The sequence below is a fragment of the Gadus morhua genome, chromosome 5, assembly GCF_902167405.1.
Source record: "Gadus morhua chromosome 5, gadMor3.0, whole genome shotgun sequence".
NCBI classification, from domain to species: domain Eukaryota; kingdom Metazoa; phylum Chordata; class Actinopteri; order Gadiformes; family Gadidae; genus Gadus; species Gadus morhua.
This window is the reverse complement of record NC_044052.1, coordinates 374,828-397,400: the sequence shown is the minus strand read 5'-3', so window position 1 is coordinate 397,400 and position 22,573 is coordinate 374,828. Positions and strand designations below refer to the sequence as shown.

General features: G+C 39.6%; 36 non-coding genes across 36 annotated transcripts; all 36 read left to right on the top strand.

Annotated features, from left to right (window-relative positions):
• Window positions 1-401: 401 nt before the first annotated feature.
• trnar-acg (transfer RNA arginine (anticodon ACG)) lies at window positions 402-474 on the top strand. Its single transcript has one exon. It is a non-coding gene; the product is annotated as a tRNA-Arg (tRNA).
• A 498-nt stretch (window positions 475-972) lies between these two features.
• trnar-acg (transfer RNA arginine (anticodon ACG)) lies at window positions 973-1,045 on the top strand. The gene has a single exon. It is a non-coding gene; the product is annotated as a tRNA-Arg (tRNA).
• Window positions 1,046-1,543: 498 nt separating this feature from the next.
• trnar-acg (transfer RNA arginine (anticodon ACG)) lies at window positions 1,544-1,616 on the top strand. The gene has a single exon. It is a non-coding gene; the product is annotated as a tRNA-Arg (tRNA).
• A 459-nt stretch (window positions 1,617-2,075) lies between these two features.
• On the top strand, window positions 2,076-2,148 carry trnar-acg (transfer RNA arginine (anticodon ACG)). The gene has a single exon. It is a non-coding gene; the product is annotated as a tRNA-Arg (tRNA).
• Window positions 2,149-2,607: 459 nt separating this feature from the next.
• On the top strand, window positions 2,608-2,680 carry trnar-acg (transfer RNA arginine (anticodon ACG)). The gene has a single exon. It is a non-coding gene; the product is annotated as a tRNA-Arg (tRNA).
• A 497-nt stretch (window positions 2,681-3,177) lies between these two features.
• Window positions 3,178-3,250, top strand: trnar-acg (transfer RNA arginine (anticodon ACG)). Its single transcript has one exon. It is a non-coding gene; the product is annotated as a tRNA-Arg (tRNA).
• Window positions 3,251-3,708: 458 nt separating this feature from the next.
• trnar-acg (transfer RNA arginine (anticodon ACG)) lies at window positions 3,709-3,781 on the top strand. The gene has a single exon. It is a non-coding gene; the product is annotated as a tRNA-Arg (tRNA).
• Window positions 3,782-4,281: 500 nt separating this feature from the next.
• Window positions 4,282-4,354, top strand: trnar-acg (transfer RNA arginine (anticodon ACG)). Its single transcript has one exon. It is a non-coding gene; the product is annotated as a tRNA-Arg (tRNA).
• A 498-nt stretch (window positions 4,355-4,852) lies between these two features.
• trnar-acg (transfer RNA arginine (anticodon ACG)) lies at window positions 4,853-4,925 on the top strand. The gene has a single exon. It is a non-coding gene; the product is annotated as a tRNA-Arg (tRNA).
• A 459-nt stretch (window positions 4,926-5,384) lies between these two features.
• Window positions 5,385-5,457, top strand: trnar-acg (transfer RNA arginine (anticodon ACG)). The gene has a single exon. It is a non-coding gene; the product is annotated as a tRNA-Arg (tRNA).
• A 459-nt stretch (window positions 5,458-5,916) lies between these two features.
• Window positions 5,917-5,989, top strand: trnar-acg (transfer RNA arginine (anticodon ACG)). The gene has a single exon. It is a non-coding gene; the product is annotated as a tRNA-Arg (tRNA).
• A 1,031-nt stretch (window positions 5,990-7,020) lies between these two features.
• Window positions 7,021-7,093, top strand: trnar-acg (transfer RNA arginine (anticodon ACG)). The gene has a single exon. It is a non-coding gene; the product is annotated as a tRNA-Arg (tRNA).
• A 498-nt stretch (window positions 7,094-7,591) lies between these two features.
• On the top strand, window positions 7,592-7,664 carry trnar-acg (transfer RNA arginine (anticodon ACG)). The gene has a single exon. It is a non-coding gene; the product is annotated as a tRNA-Arg (tRNA).
• Window positions 7,665-8,123: 459 nt separating this feature from the next.
• On the top strand, window positions 8,124-8,196 carry trnar-acg (transfer RNA arginine (anticodon ACG)). The gene has a single exon. It is a non-coding gene; the product is annotated as a tRNA-Arg (tRNA).
• Window positions 8,197-8,655: 459 nt separating this feature from the next.
• trnar-acg (transfer RNA arginine (anticodon ACG)) lies at window positions 8,656-8,728 on the top strand. Its single transcript has one exon. It is a non-coding gene; the product is annotated as a tRNA-Arg (tRNA).
• Window positions 8,729-9,187: 459 nt separating this feature from the next.
• trnar-acg (transfer RNA arginine (anticodon ACG)) lies at window positions 9,188-9,260 on the top strand. The gene has a single exon. It is a non-coding gene; the product is annotated as a tRNA-Arg (tRNA).
• Window positions 9,261-9,757: 497 nt separating this feature from the next.
• On the top strand, window positions 9,758-9,830 carry trnar-acg (transfer RNA arginine (anticodon ACG)). The gene has a single exon. It is a non-coding gene; the product is annotated as a tRNA-Arg (tRNA).
• Window positions 9,831-10,288: 458 nt separating this feature from the next.
• On the top strand, window positions 10,289-10,361 carry trnar-acg (transfer RNA arginine (anticodon ACG)). The gene has a single exon. It is a non-coding gene; the product is annotated as a tRNA-Arg (tRNA).
• A 497-nt stretch (window positions 10,362-10,858) lies between these two features.
• Window positions 10,859-10,931, top strand: trnar-acg (transfer RNA arginine (anticodon ACG)). The gene has a single exon. It is a non-coding gene; the product is annotated as a tRNA-Arg (tRNA).
• A 459-nt stretch (window positions 10,932-11,390) lies between these two features.
• Window positions 11,391-11,463, top strand: trnar-acg (transfer RNA arginine (anticodon ACG)). Its single transcript has one exon. It is a non-coding gene; the product is annotated as a tRNA-Arg (tRNA).
• A 459-nt stretch (window positions 11,464-11,922) lies between these two features.
• trnar-acg (transfer RNA arginine (anticodon ACG)) lies at window positions 11,923-11,995 on the top strand. The gene has a single exon. It is a non-coding gene; the product is annotated as a tRNA-Arg (tRNA).
• Window positions 11,996-12,493: 498 nt separating this feature from the next.
• On the top strand, window positions 12,494-12,566 carry trnar-acg (transfer RNA arginine (anticodon ACG)). Its single transcript has one exon. It is a non-coding gene; the product is annotated as a tRNA-Arg (tRNA).
• A 497-nt stretch (window positions 12,567-13,063) lies between these two features.
• On the top strand, window positions 13,064-13,136 carry trnar-acg (transfer RNA arginine (anticodon ACG)). Its single transcript has one exon. It is a non-coding gene; the product is annotated as a tRNA-Arg (tRNA).
• A 458-nt stretch (window positions 13,137-13,594) lies between these two features.
• Window positions 13,595-13,667, top strand: trnar-acg (transfer RNA arginine (anticodon ACG)). Its single transcript has one exon. It is a non-coding gene; the product is annotated as a tRNA-Arg (tRNA).
• Window positions 13,668-14,165: 498 nt separating this feature from the next.
• trnar-acg (transfer RNA arginine (anticodon ACG)) lies at window positions 14,166-14,238 on the top strand. The gene has a single exon. It is a non-coding gene; the product is annotated as a tRNA-Arg (tRNA).
• A 497-nt stretch (window positions 14,239-14,735) lies between these two features.
• Window positions 14,736-14,808, top strand: trnar-acg (transfer RNA arginine (anticodon ACG)). Its single transcript has one exon. It is a non-coding gene; the product is annotated as a tRNA-Arg (tRNA).
• A 458-nt stretch (window positions 14,809-15,266) lies between these two features.
• trnar-acg (transfer RNA arginine (anticodon ACG)) lies at window positions 15,267-15,339 on the top strand. The gene has a single exon. It is a non-coding gene; the product is annotated as a tRNA-Arg (tRNA).
• Window positions 15,340-16,366: 1,027 nt separating this feature from the next.
• trnar-acg (transfer RNA arginine (anticodon ACG)) lies at window positions 16,367-16,439 on the top strand. The gene has a single exon. It is a non-coding gene; the product is annotated as a tRNA-Arg (tRNA).
• Window positions 16,440-17,508: 1,069 nt separating this feature from the next.
• On the top strand, window positions 17,509-17,581 carry trnar-acg (transfer RNA arginine (anticodon ACG)). Its single transcript has one exon. It is a non-coding gene; the product is annotated as a tRNA-Arg (tRNA).
• Window positions 17,582-18,040: 459 nt separating this feature from the next.
• trnar-acg (transfer RNA arginine (anticodon ACG)) lies at window positions 18,041-18,113 on the top strand. The gene has a single exon. It is a non-coding gene; the product is annotated as a tRNA-Arg (tRNA).
• A 1,036-nt stretch (window positions 18,114-19,149) lies between these two features.
• trnar-acg (transfer RNA arginine (anticodon ACG)) lies at window positions 19,150-19,222 on the top strand. The gene has a single exon. It is a non-coding gene; the product is annotated as a tRNA-Arg (tRNA).
• A 500-nt stretch (window positions 19,223-19,722) lies between these two features.
• trnar-acg (transfer RNA arginine (anticodon ACG)) lies at window positions 19,723-19,795 on the top strand. The gene has a single exon. It is a non-coding gene; the product is annotated as a tRNA-Arg (tRNA).
• Window positions 19,796-20,253: 458 nt separating this feature from the next.
• Window positions 20,254-20,326, top strand: trnar-acg (transfer RNA arginine (anticodon ACG)). The gene has a single exon. It is a non-coding gene; the product is annotated as a tRNA-Arg (tRNA).
• A 459-nt stretch (window positions 20,327-20,785) lies between these two features.
• trnar-acg (transfer RNA arginine (anticodon ACG)) lies at window positions 20,786-20,858 on the top strand. Its single transcript has one exon. It is a non-coding gene; the product is annotated as a tRNA-Arg (tRNA).
• Window positions 20,859-21,929: 1,071 nt separating this feature from the next.
• trnar-acg (transfer RNA arginine (anticodon ACG)) lies at window positions 21,930-22,002 on the top strand. The gene has a single exon. It is a non-coding gene; the product is annotated as a tRNA-Arg (tRNA).
• A 498-nt stretch (window positions 22,003-22,500) lies between these two features.
• Window positions 22,501-22,573, top strand: trnar-gcg (transfer RNA arginine (anticodon GCG)). Its single transcript has one exon. It is a non-coding gene; the product is annotated as a tRNA-Arg (tRNA).

Here is a 22,573-nt window from a genome sequence, read left to right as displayed (position 1 = left end):
CACCACACAAAATAGAGGTAGGAACAAGGAATTTTATGGGGTGATATCATTCTATTTCACTTTTTCCTTTGCTTTAGACTTTTATATGACGTTTGTAGACGTGTTAGAAGTCTGCTAAGCGAGAAGAATCTAAGTCCGAGCCATCGGAGTATTCGTTCTCACCGAGTACGAATACTCAGTGGAAGGAGCTGAAGTACAAAAGCCACGAAAGAAATTAGCTTTTCTTTTGTTCTAAAAGAAAAGCTAATTTCCCCAACAAGATTGAATGCGCCATATTCATACCTAGCTATGGTCTGCCATTTGACTTTCACAATGAGAAAAATGGGCTTGGAATGAGAATTTTAAAGCAAGCGTCCGTTCTTAATGGACGAATTTTAATGAAGGTCCGTGCTGTAAAATTTGGGTCAGTGGCGCAATGGATAATGCGTCTGACTACGGATCAGAAGATTCCAGGTTCGACTCCTGGCTAGCTCGAAAGATTTTATAATGCCTAAAAACTTATGCTGGGTAATTATTCCAAAGAATAACATGCACCACACCAAATTGCTCTCAGGGTAGACATTTGAGTTTCACAATGAACAATAGAGGTAGGAACAAGGAATGTTATGGGGTGATATCATTCTATTTCACTTTTTCCTTTGCTTTAGACTTTTATATGACGTTTGTAGACGTGTTAGAAGTCTGCTAAGCGAGAAGAATCTAAGTCCGAGCCATCGGGATTATTCGTTCTCACCGAGCACGAATACTCAGTGGAAGGAGCTGAAGTACAAAAGCCATGAAAGAAATTAGCTTTTCTTTTGTTCTAAAAGAAAAGCTCATTTCCCCAACAAGATTGAATGCGCCATATTCATACCAAGCTATGGTCTGCCATTTGACTTTCACAATGAGAAAAATGGGCTTGGAATGAGAATTTTAAAGCAAGCGTCCGTTCTTATTGGACGAATTTTAATGAAGGTCAGTGCTGTAAAAGTTGGGTCAGTGGCGCAATGGATAACGCGTCTGACTACGGATCAGAAGATTCCAGGTTCGACTCCTGGCTAGCTCGAAAGATTTTATAATGGCTAAAAACTTATGCTGGGTAATTATTCCAAAGAATATCATGCACCACACCAAATTGATGTCAGGGTAGATATTTGAGTTTCAAAATAAACAATAGAGGTAGGAACAAGGGATTTTATGGGGTGATATCATTCTATTTCACTTTTTCCTTTGCTTTAGACTTTTATATGACGTTTGTAGACGTGTTAGAAGTCTGCTAAGCGAGAAGAATCTAAGTCCGAGCCATCGGGATTATTCGTTCTCACCGAGCACGAATACTCAGTGGAAGGAGCTGAAGTACAAAAGCCATTCAAGAAATTAGCTTTTCTTTTGTTCTAAAAGAAAAGCTCATTTCCCCAACAAGATTGAATGCGCCATATTCATACCTAGCTATGGTCAGCCATTTGACTTTCACAATGAGAAAAATGGGCTTGGAATGAGAATTTTAAAGCAAGCGTCCGTTCTTATTGGACGAATTTTAATGAAGGTCTGTTCTATAAAAGTTGGGTTAGTGGCGCAATGGATAACGCGTCTGACTACGGATCAGAAGATTCCAGGTTCGACTCCTGGCTAGCTCGAAAGATTTTAAAATACCGAAAAACTTATGCTGGGTTATTATTCCAAAGAACATCATGCACCACACAAAATAGAGGTAGGAACAAGGAATTTTATGGGGTGATATCATTCTATTTCACTTTTTCCTTTGCTTTAGACTTTTATATGACGTTTGTAGACGTGTTAGAAGTCTGCTAAGCGAGAAGAATCTAAGTCCGAGCCATCGGGAGTATTCGTTCTCACCGAGTACGAATACTCAGTGGAAGGAGCTGAAGTACAAAAGCCATGAAAGAAATTAGCTTTTCTTTTGTTCTAAAAGAAAAGCTCATTTCCCCAACAAGATTGAATGCGCCATATTCATACCTAGCTATGGTCAGCCATTTGACTTTCACAATGAGAAAAATGGGCTTGGAATGAGAATTTTAAAGCAAGCGTCCTTTCTTATTGGACGTATTTTAATGAAGGTCTGAACTTAAACTGGTGGGCTAGTGGCGCAATGGATAACGCGTCTGACTACGGATCAGAAGATTCCAGGTTCGACTCCTGGCTAGCTCGACAGATTTTAAAATGCCGAAAAACTTATGCTGGGTTATTATTCCGAAGAATATCATGCACCACACAAAATAGAGGTAGGAACAAGGAATTTTATGGGGTGATATCATTCTATTTCACTTTTTCCTTTGCTTTAGACTTTTATATGACGTTTGTAGACGTGTTAGAAGTCTGCTAAGCGAGAAGAATCTAAGTCCGAGCCATCGGGAGTATTCGTTCTCACCGAGTACGAATACTCAGTGGAAGGAGCTGAAGTACAAAAGCCACGAAAGAAATTAGCTTTTCTTTTGTTCTAAAAGAAAAGCTAATTTCCCCAACAAGATTGAATGCGCCATATTCATACCTAGCTATGGTCTGCCATTTGACTTTCACAATGAGAAAAATGGGCTTGGAATGAGAATTTTAAAGCAAGCGTCCGTTCTTATTGGACGAATTTTAATGAAGGTCAGTGCTGTAAAAGTTGGGTCAGTGGCGCAATGGATAACGCGTCTGACTACGGATCAGAAGATTCCAGGTTCGACTCCTGGCTAGCTCGAAAGAATTTATAATGCCTAAAAACTTATGCTGGGTAATTATTCCAAAGAATAACATGCACCACACCAAATTGCTCTCAGGGTAGACATTTGAGTTTCACAATGAACAATAGAGGTAGGAACAAGGAATGTTATGGGGTGATATCATTCTATTTCACTTTTTCCTTTGCTTTAGACTTTTATATGACGTTTGTAGACGTGTTAGAAGTCTGCTAAGCGAGAAGAATCTAAGTCCGAGCCATCGGGATTATTCGTTCTCACCGAGCACGAATACTCAGTGGAAGGAGCTGAAGTACAAAAGCCATGAAAGAAATTAGCTTTTCTTTTGTTCTAAAAGAAAAGCTCATTTCCCCAACAAGATTGAATGCGCCATATTCATACCTAGCTATGGTCAGCCATTTGACTTTCACAATGAGAAAAATGGGCTTGGAAGGAGAATTTTAAAGCAAGCGTCCTTTCTTATTGTACGTATTTTAATGAAGGTCTGGACTAAGCTGGTGGGCTAGTGGCGCAATGGATAACGCGTCTGACTACGGATCAGAAGATTCCAGGTTCGACTCCTGGCTAGCTCGAAATATTTTAAAATGCCGAAAAACTTATGCTGGGTTATTATTCCAAAGAATATCATGCACCACACAAAATAGAGGTAGGAACAAGGAATTTTATGGGGTGATATCATTCTATTTCACTTTTTCCTTTGCTTTAGACTTTTATATGACGTTTGTAGACGTGTTAGAAGTCTGCTAAGCGAGAAGAATCTAAGTCCGAGCCATCGGAGTATTCGTTCTCACCGAGTACGAATACTCAGTGGAAGGAGCTGAAGTACAAAAGCCACGAAAGAAATTAGCTTTTCTTTTGTTCTAAAAGAAAAGCTAATTTCCCCAACAAGATTGAATGCGCCATATTCATACCTAGCTATGGTCTGCCATTTGACTTTCACAATGAGAAAAATGGGCTTGGAATGAGAATTTTAAAGCAAGCGTCCGTTCTTATTGGACGAATTTTAATGAAGGTCCGTGCTGTAAAAGTTGGGTCAGTGGCGCAATGGATAACGCGTCTGACTACGGATCAGAAGATTCCAGGTTCGACTCCTGGCTAGCTCGAAAGATTTTATAATGGCTAAAAACTTATGCTGGGTAATTATTCCAAAGAATAACATGCACCACACCAAATTGCTCTCAGGGTAGACATTTGAGTTTCACAATGAACAATAGAGGTAGGAACAAGGAATGTTATGGGGTGATATCATTCTATTTCACTTTTTCCTTTGCTTTAGACTTCTATATATGACGTTTGTAGACGTGTTAGAAGTCTGCTAAGCGAGAAGAATCTAAGTCCGAGCCATCGGGATTATTCGTTCTCACCGAGCACGAATCCTCAGTGGAAGGAGCTGAAGTACAAAAGCCACGAAAGAAATTAGCTTTTCTTTTGTTCTAAAAGAAAAGCTAATTTCCCCAACAAGATTGAATGCGCCATATTCATACCTAGCTATGGTCTGCCATTTGACTTTCACAATGAGAAAAATGGGCTTGGAATGAGAATTTTAAAGCAAGCGTCCGTTCTTAATGGACGAATTTTAATGAAGGTCCGTGCTGTAAAAGTTGGGTCAGTGGCGCAATGGATAATGCGTCTGACTACGGATCAGAAGATTCCAGGTTCGACTCCTGGCTAGCTCGAAAGATTTTATAATGCCTAAAAACTTATGCTGGGTAATTATTCCAAAGAATAACATGCACCACACCAAATTGCTCTCAGGGTAGACATTTGAGTTTCACAATGAACAATAGAGGTAGGAACAAGGAATGTTATGGGGTGATATCATTCTATTTCACTTTTTCCTTTGCTTTAGACTTTTATATGACGTTTGTAGACGTGTTAGAAGTCTGCTAAGCGAGAAGAATCTAAGTCCGAGCCATCGGGATTATTCGTTCTCACCGAGCACGAATACTCAGTGGAAGGAGCTGAAGTACAAAAGCCATGAAAGAAATTAGCTTTTCTTTTGTTCTAAAAGAAAAGCTCATTTCCCCAACAAGATTGAATGCGCCATATTCATACCTAGCTATGGTCAGCCATTTGACTTTCACAATGAGAAAAATGGGCTTGGAATGAGAATTTTAAAGCAAGCGTCCTTTCTTATTGGACGTATTTTAATGAAGGTCTGAACTTAAACTGGTGGGCTAGTGGCGCAATGGATAACGCGTCTGACTACGGATCAGAAGATTCTAGGTTCGACTCCTGGCTAGCTCGACAGATTTTAAAATGCCGAAAAACTTATGCTGGGTTATTATTCCGAAGAATATCATGCACCACACAAAATAGAGGTAGGAACAAGGAATTTTATGGGGTGATATCATTCTATTTCACTTTTTCCTTTGCTTTAGACTTTTATATGACGTTTGTAGACGTGTTAGAAGTCTGCTAAGCGAGAAGAATCTAAGTCCGAGCCATCGGGAGTATTCGTTCTCACCGAGTACGATTACTCAGTGGAAGCAGCTGAAGTACAAAATTCCCGAAAGAAATTAGCTTTTCTTTTGTTCTAAAAGAAAAGCTAATTTCCCCAACAAGATTGAATGCGCCATATTCATACCTAGCTATGGTCTGCCATTTGACTTTCACAATGAGAAAAATGGGCTTGGAATGAGAATTTTAAAGCAAGCGTCAGTTCTTATTGGACGAATTTTAATGAAGGGCTGTTCTGTAAAAGTTGGGTTAGTGGCGCAATGGATAACGCGTCTGATTACGGATCAGAAGATTCCAGGTTCGACTCCTGGCTAGCTCGAAAGATTTTAAAATGCCGAAAAACTTATGCTGGGTTATTATTCCAAAGAATATCATGCACCACACAAAATAGAGGTAGGAACAAGGAATTTTATGGGGTGATATCATTCTATTTCACTTTTTCCTTTGCTTTAGACTTTTATATGACGTTTGTAGACGTGTTAGAAGTCTGCTAAGCGAGAAGAATCTAAGTCCGAGCCATCGGGATTATTCGTTCTCACCGAGCACGAATCCTCAGTGGAAGGAGCTGAAGTACAAAAGCTATGAAAGAAATTAGCTTTTCTTTTGTTCTAAAAGAAAAGCTCATTTCCCCAACAAGATTGAATGCGCCATATTCATACCTAGCTATGGTCAGCCATTTGACTTTCACAATGAGAAAAATGGGCTTGGAATGAGAATTTTAAAGCAAGCGTCCTTTCTTATTGGACGTATTTTAATGAAGGTCTGAACTTAAGCTGGTGGGCTAGTGGCGCAATGGATAACGCGTCTGACTACGGATCAGAAGATTCCAGGTTCGACTCCTGGCTAGCTTGAAATATTTTAAAATGCCGAAAAACTTATGCTGGGTTATTATTCCAAAGAATATCATGCACCACACAAAATAGAGGTAGGAACAAGGAATTTTATGGGGTGATATCATTCTATTTCACTTTTTCCTTTGCTTTAGACTTTTATATGACGTTTGTAGACGTGTTAGAAGTCTGCTAAGCGAGAAGAATCTAAGTCCGAGCCATCGGGAGTATTCGTTCTCACCGAGTACGAATACTCAGTGGAAGGAGCTGAAGTACAAAAGCCACGAAAGAAATTAGCTTTTCTTTTGTTCTAAAAGAAAAGCTAATTTCCCCAACAAGATTGAATGCGCCATATTCATACCTAGCTATGGTCTGCCATTTGACTTTCACAATGAGAAAAATGGGCTTGGAATGAGAATTTTAAAGCAAGCGTCCGTTCTTATTGGACGAATTTTAATGAAGGTCCGTGCCTGTAAAAGTTGGGTTAGTGGCGCAATGGATAATGCGTCTGACGACGGATCAGAAGATTCCAGGTTTGACTCCTGGCTAGCTCGAAAGATTTTATAATGCCTAAAAATTTATGCTGGGTAATTATTCCAAAGAATAACATGCACCACACCAAATTGCTCTCAGGGTAGACATTTGGGTTTCACAATGAACAATAGAGGTAGGAACAAGGAATTTTATGGGTTGATATCATTCTATTTCACTTTTTCCTTTGCTTTAGACTTTTATATGACATTTGTAGACGTGTTAGAAGTCTGCTAAGCGAGAAGAATCTAAGTCCGAGCCATCGGGATTATTCGTTCTCACCGAGCACGAATACTCAGTGGAAGGAGCTGAAGTACAAAAGCCATGAAAGAAATTAGCTTTTCTTTTGTTCTAAAAGAAAAGCTCATTTCCCCAACAAGATTGAATGCGCCATATTCATACCTAGCTATGGTCTGCCATTTGACTTTCACAATGAGAAAAATGGGCTTGGAATGAGAATTTTAAAGCAAGCGTCCGTTCTTATTGGACGAATTTTAATGAAGGTCAGTGCTGTAAAAGTTGGGTCAGTGGCGCAATGGATAACGCGTCTGACTACGGATCAGAAGATTCCAGGTTCGACTCCTGGCTAGCTCGAAAGATTTTATAATGGCTAAAAACTTATGCTGGGTAATTATTCCAAAGAATATCATGCACCACACCAAATTGATGTCAGGGTAGATATTTGAGTTTCAAAATAAACAATAGAGTTAGGAACAAGGGATTTTATGGGGTGAAATCATTCTATTTCACTTTTTCCTTTGCTTTAGACTTTTATATGACGTTTGTAGACGTGTTAGAAGTCTGCTAAGCGAGAAGAATCTAAGTCCGAGCCGTCGGGATTATTCGTTCTCACCGAGCACGAATACTCAGTGGAAGGAGCTGAAGTACAAAAGCCATTCAAGAAATTAGCTTTTCTTTTGTTCTAAAAGAAAAGCTCATTTCCCCAACAAGATTGAATGCGCCATATTCAGACCTAGCTATGGTCAGCCATTTGACTTTCACAATGAGAAAAATGGGCTTGGAATGAGAATTTTAAAGCAAGCGTCCGTTCTTATTGGACGAATTTTAATGAAGGTCTGTTCTATAAAAGTTGGGTTAGTGGCGCAATGGATAACGCGTCTGACTACGAATCAGAAGATTCCAGGTTCGACTCCTGGCTAGCTCGAAAGATTTTAAAATACCGAAAAACTTATGCTGGGTTATTATTCCAAAGAACATCATGCACCACACAAAATAGAGGTAGGAACAAGGAATTTTATGGGGTGATATCATTCTATTTCACTTTTTCCTTTGCTTTAGACTTTTATATGACGTTTGTAGACGTGTTAGAAGTCTGCTAAGCGAGAAGAATCTAAGTCCGAGCCATCGGGAGTATTCGTTCTCACCGAGTACGAATACTCAGTGGAAGGAGCTGAAGTACAAAAGCCATGAAAGAAATTAGCTTTTCTTTTGTTCTAAAAGAAAAGCTCATTTCCCCAACAAGATTGAATGCGCCATATTCATACCTAGCTATGGTCAGCCATTTGACTTTCACAATGAGAAAAATGGGCTTGGAATGAGAATTTTAAAGCAAGCGTCAGTTCTTATTGGACGAATTTTAATGAAGGTCTGTTTTGTAAAAGTTGGGTTAGTGGCGCAATGGATAACGCGTCTGACTACGGATCAGAAGATTCCAGGTTCGACTCCTGGCTAGCTCGAAAGATTTTAAAATACCGAAAAACTTATGCTGGGTTATTATTCCAAAGAACATCATGCACCACACAAAATAGAGGTAGGAACAAGGAATTTTATGGGGTGATATCATTCTATTTCACTTTTTCCTTTGCTTTAGACTTTTATATGACGTTTGTAGACGTGTTAGAAGTCTGCTAAGCGAGAAGAATCTAAGTCCGAGCCATCGGGAGTATTCGTTCTCACCGAGTACGAATACTCAGTGGAAGGAGCTGAAGTACAAAAGCCATGAAAGAAATTAGCTTTTCTTTTGTTCTAAAAGAAAAGCTCATTTCCCCAACAAGATTGAATGCGCCATATTCATACCTAGCTATGGTCAGCCATTTGACTTTCACAATGAGAAAAATGGGCTTGGAATGAGAATTTTAAAGCAAGCGTCCTTTCTTATTGGACGTATTTTAATGAAGGTCTGAACTTAAACTGGTGGGCTAGTGGCGCAATGGATAATGCGTCTGACTACGGATCAGAAGATTCCAGGTTCGACTCCTGGCTAGCTCGACAGATTTTAAAATGCCGAAAAACTTATGCTGGGTTATTATTCCGAAGAATATCATGCACCACACAAAATAGAGGTAGGAACAAGGAATTTTATGGGGTGATATCATTCTATTTCACTTTTCCCTTTGCTTTAGACTTTTATATGACGTTTGTAGACGTGTTAGAAGTCTGCTAAGCGAGAAGAATCTAAGTCCGAGCCATCGGGAGTATTCGTTCTCACCGAGTACGAATACTCAGTGGAAGGAGCTGAAGTACAAAAGCCACGAAAGAAAATAGCTTTTCTTTTGTTCTAAAAGAAAAGCTAATTTCCCCAACAAGATTGAATGCGCCATATTCATACCTAGCTATGGTCTGCCATTTGACTTTCACAATGAGAAAAATGGGCTTGGAATGAGAATTTTAAAGCAAGCGTCCGTTCTTATTGGACGAATTTTAATGAAGGTCCGTGCTGTAAAAGTTGGGTCAGTGGCGCAATGGATAACGCGTCTGACTACGGATCAGAAGATTCCAGGTTCGACTCCTGGCTAGCTCAAAAGAATTTATAATGCCTAAAAACTTATGCTGGGTAATTATTCCAAAGAATAACATGCACCACACCAAATTGCTCTCAGGGTAGACATTTGAGTTTCACGATGAACAATAGAGGTAGGAACAAGGAATGTTATGGGGTGATATCATTCTATTTCACTTTTTCCTTTGCTTTAGACTTTTATATGACGTTTGTAGACGTGTTAGAAGTCTGCTAAGCGAGAAGAATCTAAGTCCGAGCCATCGGGATTATTCGTTCTCACCGAGCACGAATACTCAGTGGAAGGAGCTGAAGTACAAAAGCCATGAAAGAAATTAGCTTTTCTTTTGTTCTAAAAGAAAAGCTCATTTCCCCAACAAGATTGAATGCGCCATATTCATACCTAGCTATGGTCAGCCATTTGACTTTCACAATGAGAAAAATGGGCTTGGAAGGAGAATTTTAAAGCAAGCGTCCTTTCTTATTGTACGTATTTTAATGAAGGTCTGGACTAAGCTGGTGGGCTAGTGGCGCAATGGATAACGCGTCTGACTACGGATCAGAAGATTCCAGGTTCGACTCCTGGCTAGCTCGAAATATTTTAAAATGCCGAAAAACTTATGCTGGGTTATTATTCCAAAGAATATCATGCACCACACAAAATAGAGGTAGGAACAAGGAATTTTATGGGGTGATATCATTCTATTTCACTTTTTCCTTTGCTTTAGACTTTTATATGACGTTTGTAGACGTGTTAGAAGTCTGCTAAGCGAGAAGAATCTAAGTCCGAGCCATCGGAGTATTCGTTCTCACCGAGTACGAATACTCAGTGGAAGGAGCTGAAGTACAAAAGCCACGAAAGAAATTAGCTTTTCTTTTGTTCTAAAAGAAAAGCTAATTTCCCCAACAAGATTGAATGCGCCATATTCATACCTAGCTATGGTCTGCCATTTGACTTTCACAATGAGAAAAATGGGCTTGGAATGAGAATTTTAAAGCAAGCGTCCGTTCTTATTGGACGAATTTTAATGAAGGTCCGTGCTGTAAAAGTTGGGTCAGTGGCGCAATGGATAACGCGTCTGACTACGGATCAGAAGATTCCAGGTTCGACTCCTGGCTAGCTCAAAAGAATTTATAATGCCTAAAAACTTATGCTGGGTAATTATTCCAAAGAATAACATGCACCACACCAAATTGCTCTCAGGGTAGACATTTGAGTTTCACAATGAACAATAGAGGTAGGAACAAGGAATGTTATGGGGTGATATCATTCTATTTCACTTTTTCCTTTGCTTTAGACTTTTATATGACGTTTGTAGACGTGTTAGAAGTCTGCTAAGCGAGAAGAATCTAAGTCCGAGCCATCGGGATAATTCGTTCTCACCGAGCACGAATACTCAGTGGAAGGAGCTGAAGTACAAAAGCCATGAAAGAAATTAGCTTTTCTTTTGTTCTAAAAGAAAAGCTCATTTCCCCAACAAGATTGAATGCGCCATATTCATACCTAGCTATGGTCAGCCATTTGACTTTCACAATGAGAAAAATGGGCTTGGAAGGAGAATTTTAAAGCAAGCGTCCTTTCTTATTGTACGTATTTTAATGAAGGTCTGGACTAAGCTGGTGGGCTAGTGGCGCAATGGATAACGCGTCTGACTACGGATCAGAAGATTCCAGGTTCGACTCCTGGCTAGCTCGAAAGATTTTAAAATACCGAAAAACTTATGCTGGGTTATTATTCCAAAGAACATCATGCACCACACAAAATAGAGGTAGGAACAAGGAATTTTATGGGGTGATATCATTCTATTTCACTTTTTCCTTTGCTTTAGACTTTTATATGACGTTTGTAGACGTGTTAGAAGTCTGCTAAGCGAGAAGAATCTAAGTCCGAGCCATCGGGAGTATTCGTTCTCACCGAGTACGAATACTCAGTGGAAGGAGCTGAAGTACAAAAGCCATGAAAGAAATTAGCTTTTCTTTTGTTCTAAAAGAAAAGCTCATTTCCCCAACAAGATTGAATGCGCCATATTCATACCTAGCTATGGTCAGCCATTTGACTTTCACAATGAGAAAAATGGGCTTGGAATGAGAATTTTAAAGCAAGCGTCCTTTCTTATTGGACGTATTTTAATGAAGGTCTGAACTTAAACTGGTGGGCTAGTGGCGCAATGGATAATGCGTCTGACTACGGATCAGAAGATTCCAGGTTCGACTCCTGGCTAGCTCGACAGATTTTAAAATGCCGAAAAACTTATGCTGGGTTATTATTCCGAAGAATATCATGCACCACACAAAATAGAGGTAGGAACAAGAAATTTTATGGGGTGATATCATTCTATTTCACTTTTCCTTTGCTTTAGACTTTTATATGACGTTTGTAGACGTGTTAGAAGTCTGCCTAAGCGAGAAGAATCTAAGTCCGAGCCATCGGGAGTATTCGTTCTCACCGAGTACGAATACTCAGTGGAAGGAGCTGAAGTACAAAAGCCACGAAAGAAAATAGCTTTTCTTTTGTTCTAAAAGAAAAGCTAATTTCCCCAACAAGATTGAATGCGCCATATTCATACCTAGCTATGGTCTGCCATTTGACTTTCACAATGAGAAAAATGGGCTTGGAATGAGAATTTTAAAGCAAGCGTCCGTTCTTATTGGACGAATTTTAATGAAGGTCCGTGCTGTAAAAGTTGGGTCAGTGGCGCAATGGATAATGCGTCTGACTACGGATCAGAAGATTCCAGGTTCGACTCCTGGCTAGCTCGAAAGATTTTATAATGGCTAAAAACTTATGCTGGGTAATTATTCCAAAGAATATCATGCACCACACCAAATTGATGTCAGGGTAGATATTTGAGTTTCAAAATAAACAATAGAGGTAGGAACAAGGGATTTTATGGGGTGATATCATTCTATTTCACTTTTTCCTGTGCTTTAGACTTTTATATGACGTTTGTAGACGTGTTAGAAGTCTGCTTAGTGAGAAGATTCTAAGTCCGAGCCATCGGGATTATTCGTTCTCACCGAGCACGAATACTCAGTGCAAGGAGCTGAAGTACAAAAGCCATTAAAGATATTAGCTTTTCTTTTGTTCTAAAAGAAAAGCTCATTTCCCCAACAAGATTGAATGCGCCATATTCATACCTAGCTATGGTCTGCCATTTGACTTTCACAATGAGAAAAATGGGCTTGGAATGAGAATTTTAAAGCAAGCGTCCGTTCTTATTGGACGAATTTTAATGAAGGTCCGTGCTGTAAAAGTTGGGTCAGTGGCGCAATGGATAACGCGTCTGACTACGGATCAGAAGATTCCAGGTTCGACTCCTGGCTAGCTCAAAAGAATTTATAATGCCTAAAAACTTATGCTGGGTAATTATTCCAAAGAATAACATGCACCACACCAAATTGCTCTCAGGGTAGACATTTGAGTTTCACAATGAACAATAGAGGTAGGAACAAGGAATGTTATGGGGTGATATCATTCTATTTCACTTTTTCCTTTGCTTTAGACTTTTATATGACGTTTGTAGACGTGTTAGAAGTCTGCTAAGCGAGAAGAATCTAAGTCCGAGCCATCGGGATTATTCGTTCTCACCGAGCACGAATACTCAGTGGAAGGAGCTGAAGTACAAAAGCCATGAAAGAAATTAGCTTTTCTTTTGTTCTAAAAGAAAAGCTCATTTCCCCAACAAGATTGAATGCGCCATATTCATACCTAGCTATGGTCAGCCATTTGACTTTCACAATGAGAGAAATGGGCTTGGAAGGAGAATTTTAAAGCAAGCGTCCTTTCTTATTGTACGTATTTTAATGAAGGTCTGGACTAAGCTGGTGGGCTAGTGGCGCAATGGATAACGCGTCTGACTACGGATCAGAAGATTCCAGGTTCGACTCCTGGCTAGCTCGAAATATTTTAAAATGCCGAAAAACTAATGCTGGGTTATTATTCCAAAGAATATCATGCACCACACAAAATAGAGGTAGGAACAAGGAATTTTATGGGGTGATATCATTCTATTTCACTTTTTCCTTTGCTTTAGACTTTTATATGACGCTTGTAGACGTGTTAGAAGTCTGCTAAGCGAGAAGAATCTAAGTCCGAGCCATCGGAGTATTCGTTCTCACCGAGTACGAATACTCAGTGGAAGGAGCAGAAGTACAAAAGCCACGAAAGAAATTAGCTTTTCTTTTGTTCTAAAAGAAAAGCTAATTTCCCCAACAAGATTGAATGCGCCATATTCATACCTAGCTATGGTCTGCCATTTGACTTTCACAATGAGAAAAATGGGCTTGGAATGAGAATTTTAAAGCAAGCGTCCGTTCTTATTGGACGAATTTTAATGAAGGTCCGTGCTGTAAAAGTTGGGTCAGTGGCGCAATGGATAATGCGTCTGACTACGGATCAGAAGATTCCAGGTTCGACTCCTGGCTAGCTCGAAAGATTTTATAATGGCTAAAAACTTATGCTGGGTAATTATTCCAAAGAATATCATGCACCACACCAAATTGATGTCAGGGTAGATATTTGAGTTTCAAAATAAACAATAGAGGTAGGAACAAGGGATTTTATGGGGTGATATCATTCTATTTCACTTTTTCCTGTGCTTTAGACTTTTATATGACGTTTGTAGACGTGTTAGAAGTCTGCTTAGTGAGAAGATTCTAAGTCCGAGCCATCGGGATTATTCGTTCTCACCGAGCACGAATACTCAGTGCAAGGAGCTGAAGTACAAAAGCCATTAAAGATATTAGCTTTTCTTTTGTTCTAAAAGAAAAGCTCATTTCCCCAACAAGATTGAATGTGCCATATTCATACCTAGCTATGGTCTGCCATTTGACTTTCACAATGAGAAAAATGGGCTTGGAATGAGAATTTTAAAGCAAGCGTCCGTTCTTATTGGACGAATTTTAATGAAGGTCCGTGCTGTAAAAGTTGGGTCAGTGGCGCAATGGATAACGGGTCTGACTACGGATCAGAAGATTCCAGGTTCGACTCCTGGCTAGCTCAAAAGAATTTATAATGCCTAAAAACTTATGCTGGGTAATTATTCCAAAGAATAACATGCACCACACCAAATTGCTCTCAGGGTAGACATTTGAGTTTCACAATGAACAATAGAGGTAGGAACAAGGAATGTTATGGGGTGATATCATTCTATTTCACTTTTTCCTTTGCTTTAGACTTTTATATGACGTTTGTAGACGTGTTAGAAGTCTGCTAAGCGAGAAGAATCTAAGTCCGAGCCATCGGGATTATTCGTTCTCACCGAGCACGAATACTCAGTGGAAGGAGCTGAAGTACAAAAGCCATGAAAGAAATTAGCTTTTCTTTTGTTCTAAAAGAAAAGCTCATTTCCCCAACAAGATTGAATGCGCCATATTCATACCTAGCTATGGTCAGCCATTTGACTTTCACAATGAGAAAAATGGGCTTGGAAGGAGAATTTTAAAGCAAGCGTCCTTTCTTATTGTACGTATTTTAATGAAGGTCTGGACTAAGCTGGTGGGCTAGTGGCGCAATGGATAACGCCTCTGACTACGGATCAGAAGATTCCAGGTTCGACTCCTGGCTAGCTCGAAATATTTTAAAATGCCGAAAAACTTATGCTGGGTTATTATTCCAAAGAATATCATGCACCACACAAAATAGAGGTAGGAACAAGGAATTTTATGGGGTGATATCATTCTATTTCACTTTTTCCTTTGCTTTAGACTTTTATATGACGTTTGTAGACGTGTTAGAAGTCTGCTAAGCGAGAAGAATCTAAGTCCGAGCCATCGGAGTATTCGTTCTCACCGAGTACGAATACTCAGTGGAAGGAGCTGAAGTACAAAAGCCACGAAAGAAATTAGCTTTTCTTTTGTTCTAAAAGAAAAGCTAATTTCCCCAACAAGATTGAATGCGCCATATTCATACCTAGCTATGGTCTGCCATTTGACTTTCACAATGAGAAAAATGGGCTTGGAATGAGAATTTTAAAGCAAGCGTCCGTTCTTATTGGACGAATTTTAATGAAGGTCCGTGCTGGAAAAGTTGGGTCAGTGGCGCAATGGATAACGCGTCTGACTACGGATCAGAAGATTCCAGGTTCGACTCCTGGCTAGCTCAAAAGAATTTATAATGCCTAAAAACTTATGCTGGGTAATTATTCCAAAGAATAACATGCACCACACCAAATTGCTCTCAGGGTAGACATTTGAGTTTCACAATGAACAATAGAGGTAGGAACAAGGAATGTTATGGGGTGATATCATTCTATTTCACTTTTTCCTTTGCTTTAGACTTTTATATGACGTTTGTAGACGTGTTAGAAGTCTGCTAAGCGAGAAGAATCTAAGTCCGAGCCATCGGGATTATTCGTTCTCACCGAGCACGAATACTCAGTGGAAGGAGCTGAAGTACAAAAGCCATGAAAGAAATTAGCTTTTCTTTTGTTCTAAAAGAAAAGCTCATTTCCCCAACAAGATTGAATGCGCCATATTCATACCTAGCTATGGTCAGCCATTTGACTTTCACAATGAGAGAAATGGGCTTGGAAGGAGAATTTTAAAGCAAGCGTCCTTTCTTATTGTACGTATTTTAATGAAGGTCTGGACTAAGCTGGTGGGCTAGTGGCGCAATGGATAACGCGTCTGACTACGATCAGAAGATTCCAGGTTCGACTCCTGGCTAGCTCGAAATATTTTAAAATGCCGAAAAACTAATGCTGGGTTATTATTCCAAAGAATATCATGCACCACACAAAATAGAGGTAGGAACAAGGAATTTTATGGGGTGATATCATTCTATTTCACTTTTTCCTTTGCTTTAGACTTTTATATGACGCTTGTAGACGTGTTAGAAGTCTGCTAAGCGAGAAGAATCTAAGTCCGAGCCATCGGAGTATTCGTTCTCACCGAGTACGAATACTCAGTGGAAGGAGCAGAAGTACAAAAGCCACGAAAGAAATTAGCTTTTCTTTTGTTCTAAAAGAAAAGCTAATTTCCCCAACAAGATTGAATGCGCCATATTCATACCTAGCTATGGTCTGCCATTTGACTTTCACAATGAGAAAAATGGGCTTGGAATGAGAATTTTAAAGCAAGCGTCCGTTCTTATTGGACGAATTTTAATGAAGGTCCGTGCTGTAAAAGTTGGGTCAGTGGCGCAATGGATAACGCGTCTGACTACGGATCAGAAGATTCCAGGTTCGACTCCTGGCTAGCTCGAAAGATTTTATAATGGCTAAAAACTTATGCTGGGTAATTATTCCAAAGAATATCATGCACCACACCAAATTGATGTCAGGGTAGATATTTGAGTTTCAAAATAAACAATAGAGGTAGGAACAAGGGATTTTATGGGGTGATATCATTCTATTTCACTTTTTCCTGTGCTTTAGACTTTTATATGACGTTTGTAGACGTGTTAGAAGTCTGCTTAGTGAGAAGATTCTAAGTCCGAGCCATCGGGATTATTCGTTCTCACCGAGCACGAATACTCAGTGCAAGGAGCTGAAGTACAAAAGCCATTAAAGATATTAGCTTTTCTTTTGTTCTAAAAGAAAAGCTCATTTCCCCAACAAGATTGAATGCGCCATATTCATACCTAGCTATGGTCAGCCATTTGACTTTCACAATGAGAAAAATGGGCTTGGAATGAGAATTTTAAAGCAAGCGTCCGTTCTTATTGGACGAATTTTAATGAAGGTCCGTGCTGTAAAAGTTGGGTTAGTGGCGCAATGGATAATGCGTCTGACTACGGATCAGAAGATTCCGGGTTTGACTCCTGGCTAGCTCGAAAGATTTTATAATGCCTAAAAATTTATGCTGGGTAATTATTCCAAAGAATAACATGCACCACACCAAATTGCTCTCAGGGTAGACATTTGGGTTTCACAATGAACAATAGAGGTAGGAACAAGGAATTTTATGGGTTGATATCATTCTATTTCACTTTTTCCTTTGCTTTAGACTTTTATATGACGTTTGTAGACGTGTTAGAAGTCTGCTAAGCGAGAAGAATCTAAGTCCGAGCCATCGGGATTATTCGTTCTCACCGAGCACGAATACTCAGTGGAAGGAGCTGAAGTACAAAAGCCATGAAAGAAATTAGCTTTTCTTTTGTTCTAAAAGAAAAGCTAATTTCTCCAACAAGATTGAATGCGCCATATTCATACCTAGCTATGGTCAGCCATTTGACTTTCACAATGAGAAAAATGGGCTTGGAATGAGAATTTTAAAGCAAGCGTCCTTTCTTATTGGACGTATTTTAATGAAGGTCTGAACTTAAACTGGTGGGCTAGTGGCGCAATGGATAACGCGTCTGGCTACGGAACAGAAGATTCCAGGTTCGACTCCTGGCTAGCTCGACAGATTTTAAAATGCCGAAAAACTTATGCTGGGTTATTATTCCGAAGAATATCATGCACCACACAAAATAGAGGTAGGAACAAGGAATTTTATGGGGTGATATCATTCTATTTCACTTTTTCCTTTGCTTTAGACTTTTATATGACGTTTGTAGACGTGTTAGAAGTCTGCTAAGCGAGAAGAATCTAAGTCCGAGCCATCGGGAGTATTCGTTCTCACCGAGTACGAATACTCAGTGGAAGCAGCTGAAGTACAAAAGTCCTGAAAGAAATTAGCTTTTCTTTTGTTCTAAAAGAAAAGCTAATTTCCCCAACAAGATTGAATGCGCCATATTCATACCTAGCTATGGTCTGCCATTTGACTTTCACAATGAGAAAAATGGGCTTGGAATGAGAATTTTAAAGCAAGCGTCAGTTCTTATTGGACGAATTTTAATGAAGGTCTGTGCTGTAAAAGTTGGGTGAGTGGCGCAATGGATAACGCGTCTGACTACGGATCAGAAGATTCCAGGTTCGACTCCTGGCTAGCTCGAAAGATTTTAAAATGCCTAAACACTTATGCTGGGTCATTATTCCAAGGACTAACATGCACCACACCAAATTGCTCTCAGGGTAGACATTTGAGTTTCACAATGAACAATAGAGGTAGGAACAAGGAATTGTATGGGCTGATATCATTTTATTTCACTTTTTCCTTTGCTTTGCTTTTATATGACGTTTGTAGACGTGTTAGAAGTCTGCTAAGCGAGAAGAATCTAAGTCCGTGCCATCGGGAGTATACATTCTCACCGAGTACGAATACTCAGTGGAAGGAGCTGAAGTGCAGAAGCCACAAAAGCCACGAAAGAAATTAGCTTTTCTTTTGTTCTAAAAGAAAAGCTAATTTCCCCAACAAGATTGAATGCGCCATATTCACACCTAGCTATGGTCAGCCATTTGACTTTCACAATGAGAAAAATGGGCTTGGAAGGAGAATTTTAAAGCAAGCGTCCTTTCTTATTGTACGTATTTTAATGAAGGTCTGGACTAAGCTGGTGGGCTAGTGGCGCAATGGATAATGCGTCTGACTACGTATCAGAAGATTCCAGGTTCGACTCCCGGCTAGCTCGAACGATTTTAAAATGCCGAAAAACTTATGCTGGGTTATTATTCCAAAGAATATTATGTGCCACACAAAATAGAGGTAGGAACAAGGAATTTTATGGGGTGATATCATTCTATTTCACTTTTTCCTTTGCTTTAGACTTTTATATGACGTTTGTAGACGTGTTAGAAGTCTGCTAAGCGAGAAGAATCTAAGTCCGAGCCATCGGGAGTATTCGTTCTCACCGAGTACGAATACTCAGTGGAAGGAGCTGAAGTACAAAAGCCACGAAAGAAATTAGCTTTTCTTTTGTTCTAAAAGAAAAGCTAATTTCCCCAACAAGATTGAATGCGCCATATTCATACCTAGCTATGGTCTGCCATTTGACTTTCACAATGAGAAAAATGGGCTTGGAATGAGAATTTTAAAGCAAGCGTCCGTTCTTATTGGACGAATTTTAATGAAGGTCCGTGCTGTAAAAGTTGGGTCAGTGGCGCAATGGCTAACGCGTCTGACTACGGATCAGAAGATTCCAGGTTCGACTCCTGGCTAGCTCGAAAGATATTATAATGGCTAAAAACTTATGCTGGGTAATTATTCCAAAGAATAACATGCACCACACCAAATTGCTCTCAGGGTAGACATTTGAGTTTCACAATGAACAATAGAGGTAGGAACAAGGAATGTTATGGGGTGATATCATTCTATTTCACTTTTTCCTTTGCTTTAGACTTCTATATATGATGTTTGTAGACGTGTTAGAAGTCTGCTAAGTGAGAAGAATCTAAGTCCGAGCCATCGGGATTATTCGTTCTCACCGAGCACGAATCCTCAGTGGAAGTAGCTGAAGTACAAAAGCCATGAAGGAAATTAGCTTTTCTTTTGTTCTAAAAGAAAAGCTCATTTTCCCAACAAGATTGAATGCGCCATATTCATACCTAGCTATGGTCAGCCATTTGACTTTCACAATGAGAAAAATGGGCTTGGAATGAGAATTTTAAAGCAAGCGTCCTTTCTTATTGGACGTATTTTAATGAAGGTCTGAACTTAAGCTGGTGGGGTAGTGGCGCAATGGATAACGCGTCTGACTACGGATCAGAAGATTCCAGGTTCGGCTCCTGGCTAGCTCGACAGATTTCAAAATGCCGAAAAACTTATGCTGGGTTATTATTCCGAAGAATATCATGCACCACACAAAATAGAGGTAGGAACAAGGAATTTTATGGGGTGATATCATTCTATTTCACTTTTTCCTTTGCTTTAGACTTTTATATGACGTTTGTAGACGTGTTAGAAGTCTGCTAAGCGAGAAGAATCTAAGTTCGAGCCATCGGGAGTATGCGTTCTCACCGAGTACGAATACTCAGTGGAAGCAGCTGAAGTACAAAAGTCCCGAAAGAAATTAGCTTTTCTTTTGTTCTAAAAGAAAAGCTAATTTCCCCAACAAGATTGAATGCGCCATATTCACACCTAGCTATGGTCAGCCATTTGACTTTCACAATGAGAAAAATGGGCTTCGAAGGAGAATTTTAAAGCAAGCGTCCTTTCTTATTGTACGTGCTTTAATGAAGGTCTGGACTAAGCTGGTGGGCTAGTGGCGCAATGGATAACGCGTCTGACTACGGATCAGAAGATTCCAGGTTCGACCCCTGGCAAGCTCGAAAGATTTTAAAATGCCGAAAAACTTATGCTGGGTTATTATTCCAAAGAATATCATGCACCACACAAAATAGAGGTAGGAACAAGGAATTTTATGGGGTGATATCATTCTATTTCACTTTTTCCTTTGCTTTAGACTTTTATATGACGTTTGTAGACGTGTTAGAAGTCTGCTAAGCGAGAAGAATCTAAGTCCGAGCCATCGGGAGTATTCGTTCTCACCGAGTACGAATACTCAGTGGAAGGAGCTGAAGTACAAAAGCCACGAAAGAAATTAGCTTTTCTTTTGTTCTAAAAGAAAAGCTAATTTCCCCAACAAGATTGAATGCGCCATATTCATACCTAGCTATGGTCTGCCATTTGACTTTCACAATGAGAAAAATGGGCTTGGAATGAGAATTTTAAAGCAAGCGTCCGTTCTTATTGGACGAATTTTAATGAAGGTCCGTGCTGTAAAAGTTGGGTCAGTGGCGCAATGGCTAACGCGTCTGACTACGGATCAGAAGATTCCAGGTTCGACTCCTGGCTAGCCCGAAAGATTTTATAGTGGCTAAAAACTTATGCTGGGTAATTATTCCAAAGAATAACATGCACCACACCAAATTGCTCTCAGGGTAGACATTTGAGTTTCACAATGAACAATAGAGGTAGGAACAAGGAATGTTATGGGGTGATATCATTCTATTTCACTTTTTCCTTTGCTTTAGACTTCTATATATGACGTTTGTAGACGTGTTAGAAGTCTGCTAAGCGAGAAGAATCTAAGTCCGAGCCATCGGGATTATTCGTTCTCACCGAGCACGAATCCTCAGTGGAAGGAGCTGAAGTACAAAAGCCATGAAAGAAATTAGCTTTTCTTTTGTTCTAAAAGAAAAGCTCATTTCCCCAACAAGATTGAATGCGCCATATTCATACCTAGCTATGGTCAGCCATTTGACTTTCACAATGAGAAAAATGGGCTTGGAATGAGAATTTTAAAGCAAGCGTCCTTTCTTATTGGACGTATTTTAATGAAGGTCTGTGTTGAACCATTTGGGCTAGTGGCGCAATGGATAACGCGTCTGACTACGGATCAGAAAATTTTAGGTTTGACTCCTGGCTAGCTCGAAAATTTTTAAAATGCCTATAAACTTATGCTGGGTTATTATTCCAAAGGATAACATGCACAACACCAAATTGATCTCAGGGTAGACATTTGAGTTTCACAATGAACAATAGAGGTAGGAACAAGGATTTTTATGGGGTGATATCATTCTATTTCCCTTTTTCCTTTGCTTTAGACTTTTATATGACGTTTGCAGACGGGTTAGAAGTCTGCTAAGCGAGAAGAATCTAAGTCCGAGCCATGGGGAGTATTCGTTCTCACCGAGTACGAATATTCAATGGAAGGAGCTGAAGTACAAAAGCCACGAAAGAAATTAGCTTTTCTTTTGTTCTAAAAGAAAAGCTAATTTCCCCAACAAGATTGAATGCGCCATATTCACACCTAGCTATGGTCAGCCATTTGACTTTCACAATGAGAAAAATGGGCTTGGAATGGGAATTTTAAAGCAACCGTCCTTTCTTATTGGACGAAATTTAATGAAGGTCGGTACATAAACAGGTGGGCTAGTGGTGCAACGGATAACGCGTCTGACTACGGATCAGAACATTCCAGGTTCGACTCCTGGCTAGCTCGAAATATTTTAAAATGCCTAAAAGCATATGCTGTGTTATTATTCCAAAGAATAACATGCACCACACCAAATTACTCTAAGGGTAGGCATTTGAGTCTCACAATGAACAATAGAGGTAGGAACAAGGAATTTAATGGGGTGATATCATTCTATTTCACTTTTTCCTTTGCTTTAGACTTTTATATGACGTTTGTAGACATGTTAGAAGTCTGCTAAGCGAGAAATATCTAAGTCCGAGCCATCGGGAGTATTCTTTCCCACCGAGTACGAATACTCAGTGGAAGGAGCTGAAGTACAAAAGCCACGAAAGAAATTAGCTTATCTTTTATTCTAAAAGAAAAGCTCATTTCCCCAACAAGATTGAATGCGCCATATTCATACCTTGCTATGGTCAGCCATTTGACTTTCACATTGAGAAAAATGGGCTTGGAATGAGAATTTTAAAGCAAGCGTCCTTTCTTATTGGTCGACTTTTAATGAAGGTCTGTACTTAAGCAGGTGGGCTAGTGGCGCAATGGATAACGCATCTGACTGCGGTTCAGAATTTTCCAGGTTCGACTCCTGGCTAGCTCG